Genomic DNA, 11,362 nt, shown 5'->3' with positions numbered 1-11,362 from the left:
AGAAGTCATCCATAAGCCTATAAACCACCCATAAACAATAAAAAAAATATTTCTCTCCTTCTGTCGGTGCAGAAAGTGATCAACTAGTGAATATTTGTAGTTTTATCGTACATTGTGATCAGAGGTGGCCTAGCACTCAATGACATAGAATTTATATTGGTTCAGACAACGTGCCCTACGTCCAGTTTGGGTCGGTTAGTGACTTTATTTCTGAGCCCAGGTGCTCAAAGTTTGTTATGGGGTTACAAACGAGAAGGAATGTACAGGAGGTCCGGTCGGCTCTAGTCGGAAGGGCCGGGAGCGACGGGACCTGCGCTATGAGTAAGTGTTCAAGTGTGTGCTTGAAGTCCGAACCCGATGGTTCTGTGGTCGTGAGCTAGTGAACTTGATCGATGCTTGTTATCTTCAAGAAGGGCTCTCCCTTTGTTGGAGGGGCGCGTCCCCTTTTATAGATAAAGGGGATGGCTTTATAAGTGAGAGGGTGAGGGTACGTATGTGCCGGTGTTTTGGACCGGGAGGTCCTCAACTAACTAGTGAATTTATCCTACGTGTTCTCGATTTCAGATGGTGATGCAAAGAGACACGAGGTTTATACTAGTTTGGGCAATTCGAGCCCTACGTCCAGTCTGGGAGATCGATCTTGTATTTTTTGCACCTAAATGCTTGTAGTAGAGGGTTACAAGCTAGGTGAGAGAGGGAGCCGGTCTCAGGTCTCGGCGAGGTGTGATGTGGGCTGCTTGAGACATTGCTCTCAGGCGGTAGGGAAATGTGTGTGTTACAGGGCGTTGTTCTTCGTGAGTGCCTGTCCCCCTCCCCCCCCCCAAAATAGCCCAAGTCCTTCCCTTTTATAGTTTGAAGGAAGGACAAGGGTAGTACATGAGCTAACTATACGGTGTCGTGCAAACAGAGGCGGCGTGTCCGAGCCCTGTGGCCTGTTCCTGTGGCGGCGTAGTCGTCGGAGTGGTCCGTCCTTGGAGCACTAGGGCGGCGTGCTGGTCACATCCGATCCTATGCGTCATGGGAGCTCCAGGGCTGCCTCGGAGTGGGTGCGGCGGTCAGCGCGCGAGTCGCTGTGGACTGACTGTGCGTGAGGTCGAGGCTCAGTCGGTGCTGAGGCTACACCGCAGTGGGGGGTCTCGACAGACATGAATCTCGAGATAGCTGAGACCCTGGTGCATAGTGCCAAGGCCCGGAGAGGGCGGTTGATCTGGTGTGCTGGTTCGGAGGCGGTGATGACTCGGGCTAGGCTGCCCATGTCGTGTTGTTTTCGAGGCGGGGATCACGGGGCACAGTGTAGTGTGGGCATTGATCGTGGGCACAGCGTCAGAATACAGTGACCGGTAATCCCCGCCGTGCCCTATCTCAGCTGGTATGGCGCTGATGCGACCTCACGTCCCTGTCGGCCATTCCGCGGTGTCGAGCCGTCGTCCGGCTGAGATTGCGGGAGTGGTTGACGTATTAATGGGACATGACGTGCTGTCGGGAAGATCGGTCGAGGCGGGGGCGACGGGCTATGGACAAGCCAGCCTCGAGCGATATGGAGAATGAGGCCTCACGCGAGATAGAGATTGGGCTCCTTACCGAGGCCTTCCGTGAGAGGCCTCGCGCGAGGCAGAAATTGCGTCAGGATGCCGAGACCTCCTGTGAGAGGCCTGAGGCGATGCGGAGAGCCAGGTGGGCTCGGATGGAGCTGGTTATGAGCCCATGGCTTACCCTCTAACTTTGCCGTTGATGGGATTTTAGTGCCTCTTTTGGTGTACGCTCGGGGTACCCCATTTTATGGTACCCGATAGTAGCCCTCGAGCCTCAGGGAGGGTGAGTGCATTCTCCCTGAGGGTTTATTGAGACTTGGTTTACAGTCGCTCCCGTCGGGATTGTGTTTTGTTTCTTGAGGTTTCGGTGGATGCGTGCGAGCGCACCCGCCGGGTGTAGCCCCCGAGGCCCTGGAGGAGTGGAGTTACTCCTCCAGGGGCTTTTTTCATTTTCGTGGTTGGGTGAGGAGTTTTTATCGTATTTGCCAAGCCCACAAGTGCGAGTTCGGGTCGTGGGGGTCTCGGCAAGGTTGCAGGAAGAGCCCTCTAGCCTCCGCACGGAGCGAGAGGTCCGTTAGGGGTTCCCCTGGCTTTTGGTATGACCCTCACGCTTCCTTTTCGCTTGGAAGGAGGGGTGGAATGTGCCAGGCTACCCTCGATGGGCATGAGCATTGGCACTTCCGGTGAGCTGTTATCGGGTGAGTCCGAGTGGAGGCCTGTATCCCGTTCGCTAGGGAATGGCTAGCGGTCTAGAGACACACTCCAAGAGTACCAGAGGGTTTCTCTAGTGGGTGTCGAGGCCGTTCGCTGGGCCTCGGTGGCTCGGTGCCTCCCTACGGTGGGATCCCATTCAGAGACTTTCCTGTCGGTCTCGGACACGACTTAGGACGCCCCGAGCAATTGTTCGCTCGGGTCTCAGCCATTCGTAGGCTCGCCCCAAAGTCATCCCTGACTCTGTTGCCCTAGGGCAGCTGTCGAAACCTCTAGGGGCCAGCCTTCGAACCCCTAGACCATAATGGGCTTGGTGCCCTTTATTGTATTTGTAACGAAACCTCTAGCACGGACTTAGATCGTTTGTCTTTGTCTAGGGTGCAGGAGGAGCCCCCGAGCCTCCGCCTAGAGCAAGAGGGCGGTTAGGGGTCCCCTGGCTTTTTTATTTGACCCTCACATATCCTTTTTGTTCGGACGGAGGGTTTGTTTACCGAGCCCATTCGGATGCGAGCCGGAGCCGCTAGGTCTCGACAGGGTTGTAGGAAGAGCCTCCTAGCCTTTGCACAAGGCGAGAGGGCCGTCGCGAGCTCCCCTGGCTTTTTATATGCCCCTCACGCTTGAGGGTTTGTTTACCGAGGCCCCTTTGGGCGCAAGCCTTGGTCGCGGGGTCTCGGCGAGGTTGCAGGAAGGGCTCCCTAGCCTCCGCACGGAGCAGAGGGCCGTCAGGAGCTCCCCTGGCTTTTTGTATGACCCTCGCGCTTCCTTTTCGCTCGGAAGGAGGGGTTGTTTTGCCGAGCCCCCTCGAGTGCGAACCGGGGTCGCTAGGTCTTGGCAAGATTGTAGGAAGACCCCCCTAGCCTCTGCACGGGGCGAGAGGTCCGTCGGGGGTTCCCCTGACTTTTTTGTACGACCCTCACGCTTTCTTTTTGCTCGGAAGGAGGGGTGGAATGTGCCAGGCTACCCTCGGTGGGCACGAGCGTTGGCACTTCCGGTGAGCTGTTATCGGGTATGTCCGAGTGGAGGCCCATGCCCCATTCGCTAGGGGACAGCTAGCGGTCTAGAGACACACTCCAAGAGTACCAGAGGGTTTCTCTAGTGGGTGCCAAGGCCGTTCGCTAGGCCTCGGTGGCTCGGTGCCTCCCTACGGTGGGATCCCATTCAGAGACCTTCTTACCGGTCTCGGACATGACTAAGGACGTCCTAAGTGTTTTGCTTGCTTGGGCCTCAGCCCTATATAGGCTCGCCCGCAGTCGTCCCTGACTCTGTTGTCCTGGGGCGGCTGTCGAAACCCCTTGGGGCCCAGCCTTCGAACCCCTAGACCGTAATAGGCTCAGAGCCTGATTCCTTCATCTAAAAGGAATAGGCCAGGGGGAATATCTTCCCCGTTGGCTTGGCAGCGGGTGGCGCGCCTTTTGAGACAGTTTCCTGGGGAGGCGAAATAACGCCTGCTGCCGTAGTGGCCGAGCATGACATGGTGGATGGGACGTAACTGTTCCCGCAATTAATGAGAAAGAAGTGGGCGCGTGGGTGGCAAAATCGGCTCGTGGTTAACTATGCCGGATCGGGGGGAAACTTCCCCGATTTCATCGCCCGTTCGTTTCGCCTTCCCCTGCATAAATACTCAAAGAGTCTCGCCCCTCCTCACCTTACCTTGCCTGCATTAGCTCTACCTCCATCAAGCCATCGCTAGAGCAGCGGGTGCTAGGAAGAAGAAGGGAGAAGAGCGAGCCAGGGAGAAAGCAAGAAAAAGCGAGAGCGTGGGAGAGAGAGAAAAACTCACCGCTGCATCCAATCCCTCCATCGCACTCATGGCCGGTGACATCGTTGTTGTCGAGGCGGACCCCTGGGATCCTTCCGATGTCATCGTGGAGACGCTCCAGTCGCTCGTCGACGGCAGACTTCTTCGTTCGGTGATGGACCCCAACAGGCTAGAGTGGATCGCTCCGTACAGCGAGCCAGAGCTGAGGCCTCGCGATGGCTACGTCGTGAGCTTCGTCTCCTTTCACGAGCATGGCCTCGGCGTCCCGGCAGATCGGTTCATGCGGGCGCTCCCGCACTACTATGGCATGGAGCTCCACAACTTCAACCCCAACTCCATCGCGCAGGCGGCCATCTTCATTGCCGTCTGCGAGGGGTACTTGGGGATTGCTCCCTATTGGGAGTTGTGGCTCCATCTATTCTGGGCGGGGCACACCACTAAGCCGATGGGCATGTCGGGTACGAGGAAAGCGACGAGGGCCGGCGGCTATACTCTCCAAGTGCACCAGGACCACCAGCACCTCTACATTCCGGCCCAGCTCGCGTCATCCAATCGCCGGTGGTACATGAGCTGGTTCTACCTTCATAACGACGACAGAGGACTTCCCCCCTACACTAGGCGGATTGTGGGGAGCTACCCGGAGAGATGGAAGTATGGCATCCCGAAGGACGACCAGCCCAAGCTACAGTCGCTTTTGGAGGGGCTAGAGAGGCTATGGGGCCGTGGCCTTACCGTGGCTATGGTCGTGGCTGCCTTCCACCGCCGGAGGGTGCTGCCGCTGATGGCTCGGCGGCGGCGGTTGTTCGAGATGAAGCCGGGTGAGCCCATTGAGGGCATCCGGATGTCCTCCTCCGCCCTTTCTGATGAGGAAATTGTTCGTCGGGTGGGGGAGATGGTAGAGGCAAAGTTGAGGGGTGGCAACTTGACCCCCATCGCGATGCGACCGTTGCAGGGGTTCCTCTCACTGGTAAGTCATGTGCCGCTGTAGCCCCCGAGCCTCCTCCATTTCCCCTTACTTCTTGTTCCCTTATGCGCGTTCGTCATTCCTACAGGGGATGAGGGACGTGCGCTCCTCTCCGTCGCCCATTCCCAAGGACACGAGGCGGCAGGCGATCAACCGGGTGCACGCCGACGCATAGAAAAAACGGAAAGACGCCAAGGCGGCGAAGCGCACAAAGAAGATCCTCGCGCACGAGGAGACAAACGCCTCCGTCAACAAAGGAAGGATGGCCTTCCATTGGAGGAATCCCTGTCGCCGTCGCTATCGACGGAGGCCTTAGACGGGGATGACAAGGGCGAGGTGGGGCGAGGTCCCCTGGACCATCTCCCTGACGTAGTGGAGGTGGTGCCCGAGGCGTTGGCAAGTAGCCCGGCACTCTCGGGAGGAGGAGGAGAAGCGGACCTAGGGTCGGCGATTGCCTGCTCCGGGGCTAAGGCCGACACACCTAGGGCGTGGGTGTTGGGCAAACACGCCGTCAGCCCGGTGGGCTCGATGGCGATGGTGGAACAAGTGGCGGCGGAGGCGACGCAACCGCCCCCGTAGAGGACCGACGGGGCGCTGGGGTCCTTTGAGCACCGGCCGATGCCGATGGACGCGAAGGCGATGCCTCTGCCGCCGCCACCGCCTTTGCGGATGAGGGTCGCCGTGGCAAAGCGGTTGCTGCCCCGTTCGAGGTAGGTGTATTTTTGGTGGGGTCGTAGTGCCTTCCGTTCGCTCTTTGGTCTCGTGCTGACCCTGTAGGTGATTTTTCCTTAGTCGGAAGCGGCATGCGGACGAGCTTCCCTTGGCGCCCCTTAAGGCACTCAAGGCAAGCCCCGGCTCCTCCCCCACTGGGTGGCGGAGGCACAAGCCGCTATACAACATGGCGCGGCGTCGGCGAGGGCCGACCCGAAGGAGCCGGCCACCCAAGGAGGGGCTGTCGAGGCAACCCCGACACAGACAGGGGAGGGAGTGCTTCCGCCCTGCGAGGGCGAGGCTCATGAGTCAGATGGGGCCAGGGTGCCCTTAGTTGCCGAGGCCCCTGGGGTCTTCGAGGCTGAGGCAATGGAGGCCGAGGTGCCCAAGACCGCTGAGACTGCAGAGGCGGCGGTCGGTGTTTCTACGACCACTGAGGCCACGATGGCAGAGGCCGAAACCCCCGAGACCATCGAGGCCATAATTGTAGAGGCCAGAGCCCCTGAGATCGCCAAGGCCGATGTGATGGCGGCGAGGCCGTCTATCCAGGAGGCGGAGATGAAGGCGGCAGAGGCCTTGGTGACGCCCTTTGTTCAAGGCCCGCTGTTATTACGAGAGAGCGCCCGGGAGGCGGAGGTCTGTCCGATCTCCTCTGACGATACTTCCTGGGTGTGGGAGGTGGTCGACGCCGAGGAGATCGGTGCTGTGGAATTGCCGGCTCCGATCTTGGGCGAGGGAAGCTCGGCCCTCGTGTGGGCGCGACCCGAGCCTCGTGGGTGGGATCACCCATGGGTACTGTGGTGGAGCTAGGACGACCCTAAGGGGGAGCCTCTGTTCGCCCTCAAGGACGTAGTCAAGGGTGGGCGCTGGGGCACCTTCAAGCAATACCGCCAGCTGGCAGAGCGGTCGCTACGGACGACACTGTTCGTGGTGGCCGACGAACTGCCCAGAGTCACCTAGGTTCGCATTTTCTTTTCTCGTGCGACGTTGTCTTTTTTCTGAGTTTTGTTGCAATCAATGACCCCTATTCTGCTTCCCCAGGAGCTCGAGACACGGTCCCTTGGGAAGTCAGTCTTTCTCCGGTGGGAGAGGGACGTCTAGGACCAGCTCCAGCGGCAAAAGGGCCTGCTTGCGGGTGCCAACGAGCTCCTAGCAGCGCGGAGCGCAGAGGTGGAGGACCTCTGCCTTCATTGTGCCGATGCAAAGGTCGAGGTGACCACAGCCCAGGAGCAGCTTGCCCCTCTGGTGGCACGGGTCAAGGAGTTGGAGGAGGAGCTCACCCGCGCGGCCAGTGATCGGGATGCCTTCAGGGCTCGAGCCGTTGAAGCTATAGCCTCGGCCATCGCTCTTGCGAGGCAGCTAGGGGTAGAATAGAATGCGCACCAGCTAATGAAAGGTGCCTTGGATGAGGCCCTTGCTGTAGCTGAGGCCTCGCAAACCAAGGCTGTGGTTTGGAGGGGGACGGTCGAGGGTGAGTTTTAGTCCCCTCGTTTTGTTTTCTTTTCCTTATGTTCGCTCCCTAACTTCCTTGTGTGACGCAGAGCTAGGGAGTGAAGCTTCCAAGGCGACCGAGGCTTCTTAGGTCGAGGCCCAGCGCTTGAAGGAGAAGGCCGAGGCTTCCCGGGCCGAGGCCCTACGCTGGAAGGAGAAAGCCGAGGCCTGTTAGGTCGAGACCCGACGCTGGGAGCAGAAGGCCAAGGGTGAGTTCCATGGGCTTCTGCCCCTAATTTTGGTTGTTTTTTCCCTCACTCAACCTCATTCCATTTTCCATGGTGCTGAGTCAGAGGCGGAGGTTACTCAGGCAGCCGAGGCTTCCGGCGCGGTGCAGACGGTGCTTGAGACCGAGATCGGGGAGCACGAGGCACTAAAACGTGCCGCCCTTTCTGCCTGCGCGGCCTTGGAGGTTGAAGGGGTTCAGTCAGGTAACTCCCTTGGGAGCCATTTGATCGCGCTGAGCAGCGAGATGCGTGAGCGGCTCTGAGGAGCGCTGCACATGGGTGTCAAGCACGCGTTGGCTGTCATCTCCTCTCACTATGTTGGTGTTGACCTCCCGGCCATCAGTGATGGCTATGTCCTGCCTAATGATGACGAGGAGGCCGACGTGGTGGTCATGAAGCTGATGGAGGCGGCGAAAGGCCCTGGCACAGCGCTGGCGATGCTCATCGAAGAGGAGGTGGTCCCTCCCCTACCATCTACCGATGCTGGAGGCTCTGAGCCTTGACCTAGGCCCAAGGGGCCATGTAAAAATAGAGTAGGAATTATCTTTGTATTGTAATGCTTGTGGCCATCGAGGCCTTTCTTTTTGAAGTATTTGTGTTTCTTAGTTGTTTTTCTCGTGTTTCCAAGCCTCTGCCCTCTGTTGCTTCTGATCAGATTTCTTTTGCAAAACACCTCCTTAGAGCCTAAGCCATCCCTTGGGCGAGAGGTAGTGAGGGAGTGCCATAGCCCAGAGGCGTAGGCCGTCTCGTGACTCTACCGGCCTCTTGCTTAGGAAACAGACTTTGGTCCGAGGGGTTTTTACAACTGATTCGTTAGAGCGTGCTAGAGACTTAGCGTAGGAATTTTTTTGAAAAACAACTGAAGAATGGTGCGTAGGACTTAGGGGGAGTCCCCCATCTAGCCCCCGAGGGAGGCTTGGTTCTGCCGAGGCAGAGCCGAGTCTCCCTTACTGTGTTATTGTATTGCCGAGACCCACGATGGGCTCGGGGGGGAGGGTTTCTTGAAAAATTAGACCAACTAAAGAACGCTTTTTAATCGTATTCCAAGAAACAATATATACAATGCTTGAAAATTTAAGGATAAAAGCGACGTAGCTGTTCTATGTTCCAAGCGTTGGTGAAGATTTCGCCCTTCTCGTTGGCCAGCTTGTAGGTCCTGGGCTTCAGTACTTGGGCGATGATGTATGGTCCTTCCCATGGCATGGTCAGCTTGTGGCGGCCCTTGTTGCTCTGTGCTAGCCTCAACACCAAGTCGCCTACCTTCAAGTCTTGGCCTCGGACACGCCAGGCCTGATAGCGCCGTAGGGTCTACTGGTATTTAGCCGAGTGTAGTAGCGCGACGTCTCGGGCTTCCTCCAGTTGATTGAGGGCGTCCTCTCGGGTGGTGCGGTTACTTTGTTTGTTATAGGCTTGTAGCCTTGGGGAACCATATTCCAAGTTAGTGGGGAGGATGGCCTTGGCCCCATAGACCAGGAAGAAAGGCGTGAACCCCGTGGCTCAGCTTAGAGTGTTCCTCAGGCTCCAGATGACCGATGGGAGTTCGGCGAGCCATTTCTTTCCAAACTTTTTCAACCGGTTGTAAATTCTTGGCTTGAGGCCTTGTAGGATCATGTCGTTGGCACATTCTACTTGGCCATTGGTCCTTGGGTGTCCTATGGCCGACTAGGCCACACAGATGTGGTGGTCATCGCAAAACATTAGGAACTTTTTGCTGGTGAACTGTGTCCCATTATCGGTGATGATGGTGTTAGGAACCCTAAACATGTGGATAATGTCAGTGAAGAACAGCACTGCCTGCTCGGATTTGATTCGATTGATCAGACGAGCCTCAATCCATTTGGAGAACTTGTCGATTGATACCAGTAGATGGGTGTAGCCTCCAAGGGCCTTTTGTAGAGGCCCGACCATGTCAAGCCCCCATACGACAAATGGCCACGTGATGGGGATGGTTTAGAGGGCCAGGGCCAGGAGATGTGTTTGTCGAGCATAGTACTGACATCCTTCGCAGGAGCGTACTAGCTTGGTGGCGTCGGCGACCGTCGTCGGCCAATAAAACCCTTGGCAGAAAGCATTTCCTACGAGCGTCCAAGGCGTCGCATGGTGCCCGCAGGCGCCTGCGTGCAAGTCCCAAAGTAGGGCTCGGCCCGCCTCGGCAGTGATACATCGTTGGAGGACACCAAAGGGACTTTGCCTGTACAATTCGTCATTGCAGAGGACGTAAGTCTTGGCTCGGCACGCAAGCCATCAGGCTTCAGTCCTGTCGCTAGGAAGCTCCCCCTGATAAGCCAATCGAGGAACGGGATTCGCCAATCCGCATCCTAGTCGGTCTGTGAAGGCTCGATGTTGACTTCCATGACCTCGGGCTCGGTCGAGGGGGTCTCGGCAGTAGAGGGGGCATCGAGCCCCGCCATGGTTTCCATAGGTGGGCCCTCCTCCATTATCAAGGTGTAGTCAATGAAAGGTTTGTGAAGGTCCCTGGCAAATACGTTCAGGGGGACCGAAGCCCGTGCTGAGGCCATCTTTGCCAGTTCGTTGGTGGCCTCATTGTACTTCTGCGCGATGTGGTTTAGTTCGAGACCATCGAACTTGTCTTCTAGGTGACGTACCAACTTGCAGTAAGCCTCCATTTTGGGGTCGAGGCACTTAGACTCCTTCATGACTTGATCAACGACGAGCTACGAGTCGCCCCGGACGTCGAGACGTCGTACCCCAAGTTCAATGGCGACTTGCAAGCCGTTGATGAGGGCCTTGTACTCGGCCACGTTGTTGGAGGTGGCGAAGTGGAGCCGCACCATGTAGCGCATGTGTACTCCGAGGGGCGAGATGAAGAGGAGTCCCGTGCCTGCCTCGGTCTTCATTAGAGACCCATCGAAGTACATGGTCTAGCATTCTGTCTGGACTTGGACAGGTGGTAATTGGGTGTCGGTCCACTTAGCCACAAAATCGACCAAGACCTAAGACTTAATCGCTTTTCAAGGTGTAAAAGTTAAGGTTTCCCCCATAAGCTCGACGGCCCACTTGGCAATCCTGCCTGAGGCCTCCCGGTTATGGACTATCTCTCCCAAGGGGAAAGACGATACCACGGTCACTGGGTGAGACTCGAAGTAGTGACGCAGCTTGCGCCGGGCCAGGACTACGGCGTAGACCAGCTTCTGGATGTGGGGGTAATGTGTTTTGGTCTCAGAGAGCACCTCGCTGATGAAGTAAATAGGTCGTTGGGTGGGTAGAGCATGCCCCTCTTCCTGCCTTTCTACTACTACGGCAGCGCTGACCACTTGGGTCGTTGCGACCACGTAGAGTAAGAGGGCCTCATCCCTGGCTAGGGGTACTAGGACGAGAGGATTTGTGAGCATCGCTTTGAGTCTATCGAGGGCTTCTTCGGCCTCGGGGTCCAAGAAAAACGCTCAGATTTTCTCAAGAGTCGGTACAGAGGCAAGCCTTTTTCGCCGAGGCGTGAGATGAAGTGGCTCAGGGCCGCAAGGCATCCCATGACCCTCTATACTCCCTTGAGGTCTCTGATTGGTCCTATGTTGGTTATGGCCGAGACCTTCTCTGGGTTGGCTTCGATGCCGCGCTCCGAGACTATGAATCCCAAGAGCATGCCTCGGGGGACCCCGAACACACACTTCTCAGGATTGAGCTTGATGCCCTTCTCTCTAAGGCATTTAAAGGCTATCCTTAAGTCGTCGACGAGATCCTCGGCCTTTCTGGTCTTGACCACGATGTCGTCCACATAGGCCTCGACGGTCCACCTAATGTGGTCGCCAAAGACCTGAGTCATGCACCGCTGGTATGTGGCCCCTACGTTTCTCAGGCCGAAAGGCATAGTCATGTAGCAGTACATGCTGAATGGGGTGATGAAAGAAGTCACGAGCTGGTCGGACTCTTTCATCTTGATTTGATGGTAACCAGAATACGCATCAAGGAAAGATAGGGTCTCGCACCCAGCAGTGGAGTCAACGATCTG

This window comes from Miscanthus floridulus, chromosome 2 (assembly GCF_019320115.1).
Source record: "Miscanthus floridulus cultivar M001 chromosome 2, ASM1932011v1, whole genome shotgun sequence".
Taxonomy (NCBI): Eukaryota; Viridiplantae; Streptophyta; class Magnoliopsida; order Poales; family Poaceae; genus Miscanthus; species Miscanthus floridulus.
This window is presented reverse-complemented; position numbering follows the sequence as displayed.